This window comes from Onthophagus taurus, chromosome 10 (genome assembly GCF_036711975.1).
Source record: "Onthophagus taurus isolate NC chromosome 10, IU_Otau_3.0, whole genome shotgun sequence".
NCBI classification, from domain to species: domain Eukaryota; kingdom Metazoa; phylum Arthropoda; class Insecta; order Coleoptera; family Scarabaeidae; genus Onthophagus; species Onthophagus taurus.
The window spans coordinates 7,705,995-7,726,031 of record NC_091975.1 but is presented as its reverse complement, the minus strand read 5'-3'; the positions used below and the strand labels follow the sequence as shown (position 1 = coordinate 7,726,031).

The 20,037-nt window shown below is 28.4% G+C and overlaps 1 protein-coding gene across 7 annotated transcripts in view; it reads left to right on the top strand.

The window, feature by feature from the left end:
- Positions 1-20,037, top strand: part of LOC111419112 (homeotic protein antennapedia) — a 166,756-nt gene that overhangs the window by 51,291 nt on the left and 95,428 nt on the right. For 3 of the 7 annotated variants that reach the window (XM_071199177.1, XM_071199179.1, XM_071199178.1), the window contains exon 1: positions 1,935-2,113. The exons of the other annotated variants lie outside the window; for them this stretch is intronic. The gene's annotated coding sequence lies outside the window, so the exon portion shown is untranslated. Of the gene's footprint in view, positions 1-1,934; positions 2,114-20,037 lie in introns of those variants that run through there. 7 annotated transcript variants of the gene reach the window in all.

Below are 20,037 nucleotides of genomic sequence, written 5' to 3'. Positions count from 1 at the left end.
AGCTGAGATATGGGCTTTTAAAGACCATGGCGAAATTTGTCAAAAACACTTAAAATCAAAATAACTCGAAAACAAAAAACGCTAGGTACCAACAACTTTTATCAAAGTCAACATATTTTTTTACGTATAATTGAAAGGTGTAATAAAAACTATAGCATTCCGTTTAAAATAACGAAGTTGTGGTCTACTTCCGGTAGACCATCTTGAAAATATTTTAGATCGAAAGTTTAGAAAGAACAACCCATGCTACCAAAATTTCGAACAACTTTGAATAGTGGAACCTTAAAAAGTTCTAACGAACCAGTTACGTGAGACACCTGTATAATTTAAGTAGTACGTATTGAGATAATTATAAATATTTAGATAATAATCGATATAACATTGAAAAAGTTTTTTTGACTTTAATTGGATGAAATCTTCGAAATGCCTAAAATAGTCTGAGATTAATAGGGGGCAAGTCTCACCAGAGGCCCAGATGCCATAAATCTCTCCGAGTCCCATAACATACACCTAATTATTTTCTGGAACCAGATCAAAACCGCTCCTTCTATTCGTTAGTTGGGTGATGCACGATCGATCAAGGAACGCGCTGATCGCCGGGCAGAACGCGTTTGTTTTTGTTTGTTAGTCACGGTTTGTTGTTACACCGGGAAAAGCTCTCCGTTCTAAATTAAAATATCTTAAACGTTAAAAAAGGACGAGCATCTTTTTTATCTTAGTTATTTACTTTCTTCGCCAATCTAATACTAGTACCCCGAATAAGAAGGAAAAATTCATGAGCCCCAAAGGAACCATATCCAACTATCGGAATAGCTCGCGAATGCTTAAATAGCCACTTGTCGCCGATGCAATCAGCCTTATTGCCGCTGGGGGTTCCACTTATACCGATGGAGTTATTTCTTTTCCTCTTAATGCACGCCGAACGTAAATCAAGGGTAGCATTTGCAATTATTTCCTATTCGTTACTACGAGGGTAGTGTTTTCATTAACCACCCCATTTTTATTTACTTCTTTTTTGTCTTTCTCATCCAACCCTCGAAAAAAATTTTTTCCTTATCACGAAATTAATGTTCTCGAAATAACTTAATCAAAAAACTAAACATCGCATGTTACCACGACTTTAATAACGTTAAAGTACTTCCATCCAATTTTAAATTTACCACGCTCACACTGAAAGATGCTATTATAGTAATTTTGAAAATATAGAAGTAAGAAGAGACTAATCAAAATTAGGGTGCGTGTGAATTTAAGTTGTGATTTTTAAAAAGGGTTTTACGGGAAAGACGCTAAGAGAAGAACGGTGCTGCGTCAGTGATTCCGCGATTTGCATCACAAAAAGTTTAATAAACCGCTTCGAAACCACTCGAGGCTCAGCGGGCAATAAATCTTCCATGGGCCGAAGCATGACACCGACCCTTATCAAACCGCTGAGAGCACGTCTGTATTTCGCGAAAGCGCCCTCAGTCTCTTTTATTTCTCAGACGATGTTATTTCTTAAAGCATGTTTGGGATAGATACACAATTATTATTCATTATATATTTAACATTTCAAAAAAAAATTTTTTTTGACTTAATTATGTCAACAAAAATATTTGATGATGTGTTAACATTGCATAAAAAAAGATTTAAAGTTCAAATTGTCTAAAGTGTTTTTGGAGGGGGAAAAAAGCTCAAGGGTAGAAAGATACGGAAGCCATCATGATTTACGAGGATCCCCATTTCAAAGGACCCCGCGATTAGCGTCCACAAAAGTTTCCAAAATCCCTTCACTGATTGGTCGATGCCGCTGGTTTTCCCCTTCCTCCTTTGTTTGGCCCTCTCGGACTGTCTCCCCTCTCTCCCTCTTAAATCGTTCGGGCTTAGAGGAGAGAAACAAAACTCGAACGGTTTCGAATTACTTACTAGTTTGTTAGTGTGGATACAAACACTCCGAGAAACAAAAAGCAATTCCCCGGGCGACTTTGAAAAAAGTTATACGCGTTATTGTGAAGCGTGCCTGAAAGTTTTTTTTTTTTATATTACAAAGTTTGGTGATTAGTGCATTATTTTGTGATGTTTTTGTTCGTTTATTTTGATTGTTTAAAAAAATTATTACGTTTAAAAGGATTAAAATGTAAGTTAATTTTTTAAATTTATAATTAAAGCGCACAACGTATCCGCGCGTAACGGAGCGCGCGCGACACTTATTTATTAATCCCATCTAGTCGGGGGTTTTACCAGAACATTACGAATAATAACACACCGTCCTTAATAACTTATGATGATGGATACTAAAAGCAAAGTTTTAAACGCAATCTCGTGAGAGTTACAAAGTTTTTTTTTAAATTAGATAAAAAATAATTTTGTATCTTAATAACTTAATTTTGTGAGTTAATTTGGTAGAGCGGCATAAATCGTTTCTTATGAGCGTGGAGGGAAAACATAAATTATTTCCTTTTTGGGTGAAATTTACGCGGCGACCGCTCACCTTCCCGAAAAGTCAATTTAAATATTAAATTCCGCTTCGCTCTGCTGATTACGCGAGCAGCAGGTGCGTGGTTCGGAGTTGATAAAAATTTAATTTAAAAACTGTCACCGTTGTCTCCAAACTATTAAAACGAGGTGGGGAGAATATAATTTATATTTTCAAACAGGAAATTATTACTTTCTCTTATTCGTTATTTACCATCCTTTAATATTCTATTTATTACATATTTATTTATCTCGTTTATAAATTACCACATTTTTTCCGTGGTTTAAATCTAAATCCACCTAAATCTAAATAGTTTGCTTTGACGACTACTGAAAAGAACTCGTGTAAATCAGTTCGAGCTCGCTTAGAAGTGGTCATAAATAAAGCTCGAGGAACCCAAAAAAAAAGAGCAATTAGGAGAGAGCGTTGGCATCCAGAGAAGTTTTCTGAATGCCGAACTTTGTTGTTAAAGGAAATACCGTTCTTCGCCGACCGTTTTTTTTTCTTCTTTAGAATCTTTTTTTTACCGAACAATAGTTTTTTTTAAAACCCACAAAAAAAATGTTACCGAAACAAAGCGTAACTAAAACTTTTCTATTCAATACAAAAAAATCATAAATCTTTAAAGTTAAAGTTAACTATAATTTTGAGTTTTTTTTTTCGTGATTGAGCTCGAAAGTGTATTAAAAAACACGAAAAACTGGCGCGAATTTGGTTGGGTGTTCACGTCGCGATTTATGAGGGGGTAGTTTTTAATCCCCCCGGTAGGGCCGCGAGCCCGGCGTGTGCGTCCGGTAGATAAAATTGAACTTATGATTAATCTCCGTAAATTATTGCCAGGGATATTGGGGTCGAAGCACCACCCCGTTCGGCTTCGGCCTGCTTAATTGCCGTCCGATTAATGGACGATGCTGGTCAACTACCCTTCCTCGTTTTATTGGTGAGAGGGTCGTTTAAGACACCATTTAATATCCCATTTGTAAACACATCAAAAAAAAACGATCGCTTTTATCTCAACTTTAAAATTTTTAAAAATATATTATTAACAAAAGGGGTTGGAACTGAAATGGATATAAAACTTAAATGGTTTTTATTTACGTTGGGTCATATATCGGACTTAATTACCTGTCTACACATACGCGTAGGCGAGGTTGGACGTAGTACGGCTTAATTAGAAATTTGTTGCGAGGAATTTTATATAAATGGGGAGCGTTATTTTCAAAACGGGGTTGGTTCTAGGAGATTTACTCGACGAAAACTTGCGTAATTCATACTCTATATGTAACGAGAATGAATTATGACGAGAATTACTTTAAGCTTTATTTCTTTTTTTTCTATAGGGATAAGAAAAAAATCTATTTTGATCTTCTTATCAGATATATGACGATATTTATGCTTGACCTCGAACTATTTGTCATAATTTTATCGATTGTTGATTTTAAAAGATTATTGAAGCATATCATATTACCAACATGATATGATTAATGAATTAATGAATAATAAATTGCTGTACTATTCAGTGGGAATGGAAAAATATGCTCTTATACCAATGTACAGCATAAACTAAACAAAATTTTGAAAAATGTTTCCAACAAAAGTTATTACTGACTTAATTCTAAACAAGTATCATTTCAACCTTTTTTTAATTCATCCAATAATTATTGAGATAACCTCAAAAATATGATTCTTATACCAGTATGTAGCGCCATCTAGTAAAGATATTGAAATTTATTGTTATAAAATTAATTTGAAATCATATTTCATATAAGTTTTGTATGAAACATTTTTTGATAAAAAAATATGCTATGATATTAATTGAAATACTATTTATAACATACGGAGCAGACTAAAGAGGTGGGTACTAGAGGTCAAATTGAAGAGATTTTCTTAATAATATTTTGTTAAAAACTTAATAATTACATAGATATATATTATAACGTTCTATATCTTTGTGATTATTAAGTTCTGGTTAAAACATTAAAAAAATATCTTCAATTTGGCTCCTAGTATGTTATAAATCACCCTGTATGTTGTATAATAGTACTATTCAGTGGAATATAGCATACAGCGTAAACTAAACAAGATCATGAAAAATGTTTCAAACAAAAGTTCTTGCTGATTGAGTTTTAAACAAATTTTGTTTAAATTATTTTTTAATTCAACCAATAATTATTGAGATAACCTCAAAAATATGATTCTTATACCAGTATGTAGCGCCATCTAGTAAAGATATTGAAATTTATTGTTATAAAATTAATTTAAAATCATATTTCATATAAGTTTTGTATGAAACATTTTTTGATAAAAAAAAATATGCTATGATATTAATTGAAATACTATTTATAACATACGGAGCAGACTAAAGAGGTGGGTACTAGAGGTCAAATTGAAGAGATTTTCTTAATAATGTTTTGTTAAAAACTTAATAATTACATAGATATATATTATAACGTTCTATATCTTTGTGATTATTAAGTTCTGGTTAAAACATTAAAAAAATATCTTCAATTTGGCTCCTAGTATGTTATAAACCACCCTGTATATTGTATAATAGTACTATTCAGTGGAATATAGCATACAGCGTAAACTAAACAAGATCATGAAAAATGTTTCAAACAAAAGTTCTTGCTGATTGAGTTTTAAACAAATTTTGTTTAAATTATTTTTTAATTTAACCAATAATTATTGAGATAACCTCAAAAATATGATTTTTATACCACTATACAGTGTCACCTAGCAAATATATCGAAATTAATCATTATAAAATCAACTTGAAACCATATTTTATCAAAGTTTTGTATGAAACATTTTTCAATAAAAATAATATATCATGAATTGTAATAAGTAGAAATTAAATTTACAGTTTCCTGTAAATTATAACCAAAAATTAAAAAAACATATTTCTGATATTTGAAACAAATACATTTGTTGAACTATTTAATTTATATTTATTTTGCACAAAAATTGGAATAGATTGCATTATTTCACATTTTTTATTAATATTTAACATTATTATTAAATGACTTAATAAATTATTAATAGATGGCGATAATATATTTATTAAAATTCAAATAAACATAGCAAACAAAATTTTTCTGAAGTGTCAAATTAAAAATCTTGTTTTTAAGATGGATTACAAAAATTACGAAAAGTTTTACATGTTAGAATGTTATATATTAGAAAATAAAGTAAAATTTATATAAATTTTTAGTAGAATAATTTTTAATTATAGTACCGTAATTTACAGGAAACTGTAAATTTAATTTCTTTGACGACACTAAAAAAAATTTTATTTTTATCTTTATTCTAAAACAATAAGAAATAAACCTATATAACCTCATATTTTTATAATCAGTTGTAATCAGCGGCAATCAGTGGTTGTTTCCATTTAAAAAAACGAAAATTGTCATAATATCTAGAAATCTAATATCGAAAAAATTTTTTTGGCTACCTCATCAAATTCTCTGTAAAAAAGTGTCTATATAATGTCTTACAATTAGTTATAATACTCCACCTATAATAATAACCAAGATAATTGCACTTGCTGGTTTTACGATATTTTAAATTTTGGCCTCTAGGGGAAAAACAAAAGACGATAGCGCTTTGAGGTTTTTGACATTAGCAGTTTCTCGAAAAACGAGATCATGACATGTAAGCTACTTTTTTTCTAACTCTTATAGTTTCGGACATCAAATTTGAACCACCCTGTACAGCGTAAACCAAAAACGAGTTTGAAAAATGTTTCCAACAAAAGTTCTTGCTTATTGAGTTTTAAACAAATTTCATTTAAATTATTTCTTAATTTAACGCATAATTATTGAGATAACCTCAAAAATATGATTTTTATACCAATATACAGCGCCACCTAGCAAATATAACGAAATTAATCATTATAAAATCAACTTAAATCCATATTTTATATAAGTTTTGTTTGAAACATTTTTCGCTAAGAACAATATGCCATGATATGAATTGAAATGGATTGTAGTACTGTTCAGTGGGAATAGAGAAATAGTTTTTATTCTAGCATATAGTCTAAACTAAACAATATTTTGAAAAATGTTTCAAACAAAAGTTATTACTGACTTAATTTTGAACAAATATCATTTGAACTTGTTTTTAATTTAAGCTGTAATTATTGAGATAACCTCAAAAATATGATTTTTATACCAATATACAGCGCCACCTAGCAAATATAACGAAATTAATCATTATAAAATCAACTTGAAACCATATTTTATATAAGTTTTGTTTGAAACATTTTTCGCTAAGAACAATATGCCATGATATGAATTGAAATGTATTGTAGTACTGTTCAGTGGGAGTAGAAAAATAGTTTTTATTCTAGCATATAGTCTAAACTAAACAATATTTTGAAAAATGTTTCTAACAAAAGTTATTACTGACTTAATTCCGAACAAATATCATTTGAACTTGTTTTTAATTTAAGCGATAATTATTGAGATAACCTCAAAAATATGATTTTTATACCAATATACAGCGCCACCTAGCAAATATATCGAAATTAATCATTATAAAATCAACTTGAAACCATATTTTATATAAGTTTTGTTTGAAACATTTTTCGCTAAGAACAATATGCCATGATATGAATTGAAATGCATTGTAGTACTGTTCAGTGGGAATAGAGATATAGTTTTTATTCTAGCATATAGTCTAAACTAAACAATATTTTGAAAAATGTTTCAAACAAAAGTTATTACTGACTCAATTCTGAACAAATATCATTTGAACTTGTTTTTAATTTAAGCGATAATTATTGAGATAACCTCAAAAATATGATTTTTATACCAATATACAGCGCCACCTAGCATATATATCGAAATTAATCATTATAAAATCAACTTGAAACCATATTTTATATAAGTTTTGTTTGAAACATTTTTCGCTAAGAACAATATGCCATGATATGAATTGAAATGTATTGTAGTACTGTTCAGTGGGAATAGAGAAATAGTTTTTATTCTAACATATAGTCTAAACTAAACAATATTTTGAAAAATGTTTCAAACAAAAGTTATTACTGACTTAATTCCGAACAAATATCATTTGAACTTGTTTTTGATTTAAGCTGTAATTATTGAGATAACTTCAACAATATAATTTTTATACCAGTATTGTTATAAAATCCAATTCAAATCAAATTTTATACAAGCTGTCACAGAATAACTATTCCTAATCTTGAATGAGTTGCTATACAATTCCCACAGAATATTGTTGCAACTCGTTGCAAATCAATGCATACTACTTTTTTTTCAATACTATTTTCACTGAATATTACTGCAAATTAGTGCAACTCATTGCACATCAGTGCATACTACTTTTTTTCAATACTATTCCCACTGAATATTATTGCAACCTATGGCAACTCATTGCAAATCAATGCATACTACTTTTTTCTCAATACTATTTTCATTGAATATTACTGCAAATTATGGCAACTCATTGCACATCAATGCATACTACTTTTTTTCAATACTATTGCTACTGAATATTATTGCAACCTATGGCAACTCATTGCAAATCAATGCATACTACTTTTTTTCAATACTATTTTCATTGAATATTACTGCAAATTATGGCAACTCATTGCACATCAATGCATACTACTTTTTTTTCAATACTAATCCCACTGAATATTATTACAACCTATGACAACTCATTGCAAATTAATAATCAACTATTATATTATTATAAATTTTATGATAACAATGTTTTTATCCAAATATATCTCCTTTTCATTTCCCTCATTTTTTGAATCCCCCATCATCAAGTCGCCATTTACCCTCCCAAAACCCAACCCATTCTCGATCCGTCCCTGGCCATATTCCATCGAACCCACAAATCATACGGATGCTAGAGTCGGCCATAATAAACGTTCGGAGGCCATCGTTGTGAAGAGGCAGCGGCCTTCAAAAAAAAAGAAAGGCCCCACATCCAGTGACCCTTTTCTTCATGGTAGCAAGTTCTTGGTTAATTTTTCTAATTTTTATTCTCCTTACTTTTATCTTTATTTATTTTTGTGTTGTCAGTTTCGTTCGTAGTAAATCCGTCTAAAACGGATCCTAGCCACAACCGCGCTCGCGCTTATAAATCGAGCAAATCAAGCCTGATTTAGGGGCCGATCTAAAAATAATCCGCGCACAGCACATACGCTGAATTACGACCGGAGGTGATATACGCGCAGCTGAAAAGTGGACGCGATAATAATATCCTCGGAGGCGTGAGCACGCGGATCCCGACGAGGCGGCACCAGCGTGAATTGAAACATCCTGCCCCAGGACGAGGGATGTGGATTTATGGATTCTTACGTATTCGGTTCTCACCCAACTTCTTAAAAAGAATAATCCTTTTAAACCTGACGAGGAAAAGATTCATTTCCTAGATAATTCGTCAATTTAACACCTGTCTATAAAAAAGATCCATCAGATTGTTTCACGGACACGATTGAGACGTTAATAAAGAAAACCACCTCTCAAAGGGAGTGCCTCAATAAGAAAAAAGAATCAAGCACGTCTCACGTCTCATCAGATAGAACTTTAAGATTTCAAGTCCTGATTATTATTAAAAGAATAATTATGTTATAAACTTAATAATAAATAAATTTTCGTGATTTATGAAGAAATTGAAGAGACGGTGTAAAAGTAGGATTCCAAGATGGTTTTTAAAAAGATGAAAAGAGGTGGTTGGTGCAAGAAGAGAGAGAAAGTCAATAAATAACTTGGGGAGTATCTGTCCGATACAAGCCTGTGTGTGTAACCAGCTGGCGAGCTGTCAGGCTGCAAGATTAGGGTCAGCCTCGTCGAGTGTTTCGTTGGGTATCGTCGTCGTCGTTTGGATGGGAAGGGAGAGAAAGGGGGGACCGAAAGGGTCTGTCACATCCAGCCGAGCCCCCGGAGATTCGTTTCGGCTTAAAACCTATTCGCCTAAAGTTTAATCCGTTATGGCAGCAACGTGAACCAAAATGGATGGAAGAAAAAAGCTTTTCCTACCCCCATTGAAAACAAGATTAAAAAAAGAAAGAAATTTTAGTGTATATCCTGAAACTTAAATTTCATACATAATATGGAAGAATTAATTCTTTGAGAAAATTACATTAAATATCTGTTGATTAGAAAAAAAAATTTAATAATTTGTTTACATTCTTTTTTTAACACCCTGTATATCTCAGTACTGAATAAAAAATAATACCCGCATATCGCGTAAACTAAACAAGATTTTGAAAAATGTTTCAAACAAAAGTTTTTACTGATTGAGTTTTAAACAAATTTTATTTAAACTATTTTTTAATTTAACCAATAATTATTGAGATAACCTCAAAAATATGATTTTTATATCAGTATACAGCGCCACCTAGTAAATATATCGAAATTTGTTGTTATATTATCAATTTGAAATGATATTTTATATAAGTTTTGTATGAAACATTTTTTGATAAAAGCAATATGCCATGAATTGCATTACATATATCTCAGTACTATTCAGTGGGAATAAAAAAAATAATACCAGCATATCGCGTAAACCAAACAAGATTTTGAAAAATGTTTCAAACAAAAGTTCTTACTGATTGAGTTTTAAACAAATTTCATTTGAATAATTTGTTAATTTAACCTATAATTATTGAGATAACCTCAAAAATATGATTTTTATACCACTATACAGCGCCACCAAGTAAATATATCAAAATTTGTTATATAATCAATTTGAAATTCTATTTTATATAAGTTTTGTATGAAACATTTTTTGATAAAAACAATATGCCATGAATTGCGTTACATATATCTTAGTACTATTCAGTGGGAATAAAAAAAATAATACCAGCATATCGCGTAAACTAAACAAAATTTTGAAAAATGTTTTAAACAAAAGTTCTTACTGATTGAGTTCTAAACAAATTTCATTTAAATTATTTTTTAATTTAACCTATAATTATTGAGATAACCTCAAAAATATGATTTTTATACCACTATACAGCGCCACCAAGTAAATATATCAAAATTTGTTATATAATCAATTTGAAATTCTATTTTATATAAGTTTTGTATGAAACATTTTTTGATAAAAACAATATGCCATGAATTGCAGTACATATATCTCAGTACTATTCAGTGGGAATAAAAAAAATAATATCTGCATATCGCGTAAACTAAACAAGATTTTGAAAAATGTTTCAAACAAAAGTTTTTACTGATTGAGTTTTAAACAAATTTTATTTAAACTATTTTTTAATTTAACCAATAATTATTGAGATAACCTCAAAAATATGATTTTTATACCACTATACAGCGCCACCTAGCAAATATATAAAAATTTGTTATATAATCAATTTGAAATTCTATTTTATATAAGTTTTGTATGAAACATTTTTTGATAAAAACAATATGCCATGAATTGCATTACATATATCTCAGTACTATTCAGTGGGAAAAAAAATAATACCAGCATATCGCTTAAACTAAACAAGATTTTGAAAAATGTTTCAGACAAAAGTTCTTACTGATTGAGTTTTAAACAAATTTCATTTGAATAATTTGTTAATTTAACCTATAATTATTGAGATAACCTCAAAAATATGATTTTTATACCACTATACAGCGCCACCTAGTAAATATATCGAAATTTGTTATTATCTAATCAATTTGAAATTATATTTTATATAAGTTTTGTATGAAACATTTTTTGATAAAAACAATATGCCATGAATTGCAGTACATTTATCTCTGTACTATTCAGTGGGAATAAAAAAAATAATACCAGCATATCGCGTAAACTAAGCAAGATTTTGAAAAATGTTTCAAACAAAAGTTTTTACTGATTGAGTTTTAAACAAATTTTATTTAAACTATTTTTTAATTTAACCAATAATTATTGAGATAACCTCAAAAATCTGATTTTTATACCAGTATACAGCGCCACCTAGCAAATATATCGAAATTTGCTATTATATAATCAATTTGAAATTATATTTTATATAAGTTTTGTATGAAACATTTTTTAATAAAGACAATATGCCATGAATTGCAGTACATATATCTCAGTACTATTCAGTGGGAAAAAAAATAATACCAGCATATCGCTTAAACTAAACAAGATTTTGAAAAATGTTTCAGACAAAAGTTCTTACTGATTGAGTTTTAAACAAATTTCATTTGAATAATTTGTTAATTTAACCTATAATTATTGAGATAACCTCAAAAATATGATTTTTATACCACTATACAGCGCCACCTAGTAAATATATCGAAATTTGTTATTATCTAATCAATTTGAAATTATATTTTATATAAGTTTTGTATGAAACATTTTTTGATAAAAACAATATGCCATGAATTGCAGTACATTTATCTCTGTACTATTCAGTGGGAATAAAAAAAATAATACCAGCATATCGCGTAAACTAAGCAAGATTTTGAAAAATGTTTCAAACAAAAGTTCTTACTGATTGAGTTTTAAACAAATTTTATTTAAATCATTTTTTAATTTAACGCATAATTATTGAGATAACCTCAAAAATATGATTTTTATACCACTATACAGCACCACCTAGCCAATATATCGAAATTTGTTACTATATAATCAATTTTAAATTATATTTTATATAGGTTTTGTATGAAACATTTTTTGATAAAAACAATATGCCATGAATTGCATTACATATATCTTAGTACTATTCAGTGGGAATAAAAAAAATAATACCAGCATATCGCTTAAACTAAGCAAGATTTTGAAAAATGTTTCGTTTGAAACAAAATTTCTTACTGATTGAGTTTTAAACAAATTTTATTCAAACTATTTTTTAATTTAACCAATAATTATTGAGATAACCTCAAAAATATGATTTTTATACCAGTATACAGCGCCATCTAGCAAATATATCGAAATTTGTGATTACAAAATCAATTTGAAATCATATTTTATATAAGTTTTGTATGAAACATTTTTTGATAAAAACAATATGCCATGAATTGCAGTAAATATATTTCAGTACTATTCAGTGGGAATAAAAAAAATAATACCAGCATATCACGTAAACTAAACAAGATTTTGAAAAATGTTTCAAACAAAATTTCTTACTGATTGAGTTTTAAACAAATTTCATTTGAATAATTTGTTAATTTAACCTATAATTATTGAGATAACCTCAAAAATATGATTTTTATACCACTATACAGCGCCACCTAACAAATATATCGAAATTTGTTATTATATAATCAATTTTAAATTATATTTTATATAGATTTTGTATGAAACATTTTTTGATAAAAACAATGTGCCATGAATTGCATTACATATATCTTGGTACTATTCAGAGGGAATAAAAAGAATAATAACAGTATATCACGTAAACTAAACATGATTTTGAAAAATGTTTCAAACAAAAGTTCTTACTGATTGAGTTTTAAACAAATTTCATTTAAATTATTTTTTAATTTAACCAATAATTATTGAGATAACCTCAAAAATGTGATTTTTATACCAGTAAGAAAGTAAAGATATCAAAATTTAATGATATAAAATCAATTTTAAATATGTTTTATATGAAACATTTTTCGACTAAAACAATGATATGTCATCAATTGTATTATATTTTAGTAATGTTCAGTGGGAATAGAAAAATATGTTTTTCTACGACATAAATTAAATAAGATATTGAAAAATGTTAAAGATAACCTTAAAATGAACATATTGAAAAATTATTAAAAAAATCAATTTCAAATTATATTTTAACAAAATTATATTGGAAACATTTCTCAATGAAAGTAATAACGGGTTAAATAATTTCCTAACTTGTTTAGATAAAAAAAAATCGTTTAAAAATAAATATATAAATCATGAAGATGAATGTAGAAGGGAACTTTTTGAACATGATGATCTCAAAAAATTGTTCAAAAGCAAAACCTGAATAAATAAACGAGATGAAGGTAGAAAGAGCTTTTTATATACAAACAGGAGGCGTTACACGTGTCAGATAACGATCTGTTTTATGACCGGATAAATGCTTAGCCAAATTAAAGGGTTATACGTTATTCGAGCTTCCCCAACATTCGTATTAATCATCAAAAAAAAAGTATTTGCTGTTTTTTTTTATTTCAACTTGACCTAGACCAAACGAAAAAAAAAAAGGATGCCAAATCAAATTAAAGTAGTAAACAAAGTTTGTTTATATAGAGTTTGAAAAATTCGTGTCAATAGAGCACATATCAGTAAAATATGGTCGTGGTGTCAATAGAGAAAAGCTTTTCGAACGTTCGCGGTCAAGCAAATGTCAAAATTAGAGGACACAATAGGCAATCTGTTCGGAGTGCGTTCGGTTTTTACGAGCTGACGTTTTGTGAGTGGAATAGGAATGGGCCGATTTGACTACACACCACACTATACTCTTCACTATTTTCGCTTGCGGGGTCCTGTTCGCCTTTTTTTTTCTATCGCCACCACACGTAGTGGTAGAGAGACGGGCAGTGGCGGCATTTTCTGTGTGTATATGGTCGTCGCGTTTAGAATCGCGTATGCAAACTACGTACTCGCATAGCTGACAGCTTGTTAGGTGGCCCTAGGCGTCACATCGCAAAATGCTAAATCAACGATGTTGGTGGTCTTCCAAAGAGGTGTTAATAAAAATTCGATTTTTAGTTAATAAATCATTTTTATCCCAAATTATTTTTTATATATCAATTCCTTAATAATTACTTTAGTAAGTAATCCATTAAATCGAATCTTGTAAACAATTTATCAAACGATTCTATAATCGAATGTAAATGTATAGATCTTATCGGGTTCTCCGATAATTCGAAACGAATTAAAATTAAAAACGTACACATCTAATAAAACGACACCGAATACGTATTTGGTATGCGTTGACAGGTTAAAATCTTTATGGAATACTAATTAGAAATGTTAATTTAGTTTTAAATTATAATTTACTTTTAAAATCTTATTAATAAATTAGTTTTTTGCAGATTCCAATCTTTTTACCCCTTGTATAGTTTAGCTATCGCCCGCTAGGGGTTGCAACGCAAGCGCTACATCCCCCTTGTGGCGATTACGACGAACTACACACTTAAAGGGCTTACTAAAAATCAATAAGTTAAACGTAATCGTTTTAATTCTATTTTTTTTTTAATTTCTTTGTTTGAAGTTACTTAATTAAGTAGGTTTAATAAAAAAAAATAGGGAGCTTTTGGGTGATTGTTGCGAATCGGAAAATTAACTCAACTTTTGCCTGGTAGGTGCCGCTTTTTCGCGGGGTTTCAATTTCTATTCCTTCCTTAATTTCTATTTTGAAATTCCTCCGCGATTTTTTGTGTCGATGAATTTTCCATCACTTGTCCATAGGAAACGTTTCACCGTTGTATTTTACGATGTAATAAAGCTCGGGGTACGTGCCTAAGCTATTAATCGAAATGCACGACGATGCATTAGTGGTTAGTCATGCGTTTGTTTCTTTTTTTGTTTTATTTAAGTGATTATTTTTTTGAACATTTTTAAGACTATTATAAACTTACGGTATATGATTTTTTTCTTCAACCAGGAGTGGGTCATCCAATCAGGTTCTGAGGTTTGCCGCTCGCGTGCGGTGGCGGCGCTCGCGTTCACGTTGAAAACACTTCTTTGAATCCGTTTTATTATTACCGGAGTCCGGCATAGTTTATCCGTAGTTACTCGTCGAAATGGTTGTCGCGAAAATTCGTGTCCGCGTTTTTCGCGAATCAAATTAACACAATCGGTGTTTCCCCGTTTTTTATGTTTATTTGTTATTTTCAGTTCGGAAGTTTTTGTTGTTGTCTGTGGTGCCATCTCTGTTTTGAGAGAGAGTGAATATATTTAATTCCATTAAGGTAAACCTCTCGAAATTTTTTAAATACCTAACATCGCCTAATTACGAATTTAACCTGCTAAATTCGTAATTAATCATCGATTAAACTATTTTTATATCCATATTAAAAATTAACACAGCGTAATAATTGTTAAAGAAGAAACGTATATAAAGCTTAGATTCGTATAAATACTGTTTTACGATGCGTGTCAAGATGTTAGATTACCGGATGATGTATTAGGGTGGTTGGAGCTAATTGTTTTTTTTAAAATGCTTACATTTACGATTATAAGGATTTTTAATTCTTATTACATATCGAATTTAAAATAGATTTTTTTAGTAACCTTAAAACTATGCATATAAACAAAAAAGAAAGCCGGTTCTATTAAAATTAAACGTAGATCTTTGAACATATTCGTATGAGACGAAAATGCTAATTTTTATGGCTATTTGTTGCAAAAACATATTCAAGGCTAATCACAGATTTGTCATCGATCAAAAAACATTACTTTCATTGTTATATATTTTGTAATAACTTTACATAATTACAAGTTTAAAGTATGATATATATCTTACTATATATTAAGAAGAAATTTTAGAAGATATAGTAAACTTTAAAACACAATATTAAACTTATTTGTGGATATATAAAAATGGTTCATATATCAAATTAAAGCTTAAAGCTTCCTTTTTAAAATGATATATCCCTTATTATTCATTAAAAAGAAAGTTTGGAGATATATTTAAAAATTGGATGTCGAAAATTTAACATTCTTGATAAAAACACTTAAACATTAAAACACAATATTGATCTTATTTGTAGATATATAAAAATGGTTCATATATCAAATTAAAGCTTAAAGCTTCCTTTTCAAAATGATATATATCATATTATGTATTAAGAACAATTTTCGGAGATTAGCTTATAAATAGGAAGAATTCATGAAATCAACAAAATCGAATCTCAATTTAAACACACAATTTTGAAAGTATTTGATGATATAGAAACATGGCTCATATCTTAAATTAAAGCTTAAAGTTTCCTTTTTAAAATGATATATCACTTATTATTCATTACGAAGAAAGTTTGGAGATATATTTAAAAATTGGTAGTCGAAAGTTTAACTTTCTTGATAAAACTTTAAAACACAATATTGATCTTATTTGTAGATATATAAAAATGGTTCATATCTCAAATTAAAGCTTCCTTTTTAAAATGATATATATCATATTATGTATTAAGAAAAATTTTCGGAGATTAGCTTATAAATAGGAAGAATTCATCAAATCAACAAAATTGAATCTCAACTTCTACACATAATCTTGAAAGTATTTGATGATATAGAAACATGGTTCATATCTTAAATTAAAGCTTAAAGTTTCCTTTTTAAAATGATATATCACTTATTATTCATTACGAAGAAAGTTTGGAGATATATTTAAAAATTGATAGTCGAAAGTTTAACTTTCTTGATAAAACTTTAAAACACAATATTGATCTTATTTGTAGATATATAAAAATGGTTCATATCTCAAATTAAAGCTTCCTTTTTAAAATGATATATATCTTATTATGTATTAAGTAAAATTTTCTGAGATTAGCTTATAAATAGGAAGAATTCATGAAATCAACAAAATTCAATCTCAATTTCTACACAAAATCTTGAAAGTATTTGATGATATAGAAACATGGTTTATATCTTAAATTAAAGCTTAAAGTTTCCTTTTTAAAATGATATATCACTTATTATTCATTACGAAGAAAGTTTGGAAATATATTTAAAAATTGGTAGTCGAAAGTTTAACTTTCTTGATAAAACTTTAAAACACAATATTGATCTTATTTGTAGATATATAAAAATGGTTCATATATCAAATTAAAGCTTAAAGCTTCCTTTTTAAAATGATATATATCTTATTATGTATTAAAAAAAATTTTCGGAGATTAGCTTATAAATAGGAAGAATTCATCAAATCAACAAAATTGAATCTCAACTTCTACACATAATCTTGAAAGTATTTGATGATATAGAAACATGGTTTATATCTTAAATTAAAGCTTAAAGTTTCCTTTTTAAAATGACATATCACTTATTATACATCACGAAGAAAGTTTGGAGATATATTTAAAAATTGGTAGTCGAAAGATTAACTTTCTTGATAAAACTTTAAAACACAATATTGATCTTATTTGTAGATATATAAAAATGGTTCATATATCAAATTAAAGCTTAAAGCTTCCTTTTTAAAATGATATATATCTTATTATGTATTAAGAAAAATTTTCGGAGATTAGCTTATAAATAGCAAGAATTCATGAAATCAACAAAATCGAATCTCAATTTCTACACACAATCTTGAACGTATTTGTAGACATACAAACATGGTTCATACCTTAAATTAAAGCTTAAAGTTTCCTTTTTAAAATGATATATCCCTTATTATACATCACGAAGAAAGTTTGGAGATATATTTAAAAATTGATAGTCGAAAGTTTAACTTTCTTGATAAAACTTTCAAACACAATATTGATCTTATTTGTAGATATATAAAAATGGTTCATATATCAAATTAAAGCTTAAAGCTTCCTTTTTAAAATGATATATATCATATTATGTATTAAGAAAAATTTTCGGAGATTAGCTTATCAATAGGAAGAATTCATCAAATCAACAAAATTGAATCTCAACTTCTACACATAATCTTGAAAGTATTTGATGATATAGAAACATGGTTTATATCTTAAATTAAAGCTTAAAGTTTCCTTTTTAAAATGATATATCACTTATTATACATCACGAAGAAAGTTTGGAGATATATTTAAAAATTGATAGTCGAAAGTTTAACTTTCTTGATAAAACTTTAAAACACAATATTGATCTTATTTGTAGATAAATAAAAATGGTTTATATCTCAAATTAAAGTTTAAAACTTCCTTTTTAAAATGATATATATCTTATTATGTATTAAGAAAAATTTTCGGAGATTAGCTTATAAATAGGAAGAATTCATCAAATCAACAAAATTGAATCTCAACTTCTACACACAATCTTGAAAGTATTTGATGACATAGAAACATGGCTCATATCTTAAATTAAAGCTTAAAGTTTCCATTTTAAAATGATATATCACTTATTATACATCACGAAGAAAGTTTGGAGATATATTTAAAAATTGGTACTCGAAAGTTTAACTTTCTTGATAAAACTTTAAAACACAATATTGATCTTATTTGTAGATATATAAAAATGTTTTATATCTCAAATTAAAGCTTAAAGCTTCCTTTTTAAAATGATATATATCTTATTATGTATTAAGAAAAAATTTCGGAAATAAGTTTAAAAATAACAAGTCGAAATTTTAACTTTGTTCATAAAATCAACTTCTACACACAATCCTGAACGTATTTGATGATATAGAAACATGGTTTATATCTTAAATTAAAGCTTAAAGTTTCCTTTTTAAAATGATATATCACTTATTATTTACTAAGAAACAAGTTTGGAAATATAGTTAAAAAATTCGATGTCGAAATTCGACTAAAATATATTTTTAGATATATAAAAATAGTTCATAACTTAAAATAAAGTTTAAAATAAAAAAAAACTTTATCAAATTACATGAATCATTATGGACTGACTATTTAGTGTGTTAATCATTTCTGGGTGGTTATTGCTACAATCGCAATGCTTCGGCCACTCAGCTTAATAAAATGAAGTCATGGACTCTCTATTCTAAGATTAGGTAAAATTGCTTGTTTCTGGTCAACTTGTTATAGCACCTCCACCTGTAAGCTTAGTAAAGGTCATTGGTGGCCAAGGATGTACAAATAATATTATATCATTTAGTCAATTAGTCGCAAGCAACCTCAGTTTATTAAGGCAGTAGATTCTCTGTTCTAAGATAAATGTAATGAGGCGTTTACAAGTTTTGAGTGATTATGGCAAAATCACAGCCTCACTCTTTTTCCTAAGATTAGCAGAAGTTGCTTATTACCAAGGCTTCACAATTATACAACATACTCGAATATAGTCTACACAGTTCCTTAATATTATACTAAACACCTTAACATCGTTCTGGACATCCATCAATATCATTTCTAGCATATCTCGACATTGTTCCGATCACTATTCAACATTTATCAACATACTCAACATTTTCGTAATCAAACCAATATAACAATTGCTAGCAGCAAGAGTAATTACTTCAATTGTTATTCATTGATTTTGCAAGAAAAAGTAATTGCTAAATTTTTATTCATTAGGGCCATTGTCCCTGATAGCTTTGAAAGTCATTCTCCATCTCCTTCAATCAAAGATTCCTCTCAATTTCAGACATCTCAAAATCGTACCTAACATTTTCAATACTTACATATACTCATAACGATGGTATTTAAATTTTTTGCAGAATTAAGACAAAATTAAGAATGTTTCTTTTTAACTTTTTAAATCTCGCAAATGTAGCAGAATTAATCTGGAGATGTAACGCCTCCTTCAAAAGCTGTTTTAATCAGAATAAAATACAAATACGGTAATAAGCAATATCAAACTGCCTGTAATTATAATAATTATAAAATCAAGACCCAATAGGTACTTATTATGGAGGAATTTCGTATTAACTATTTAAAATAAATTGCTAACTAAGTGTACATAAGGTTTTTTATGTGATTTGTGTAATGAATATTCAATCTAAATCCAACTTTCTATTATGCAAATTTGCATTACACTTTTTCTGCCATTGCCAAATTTGA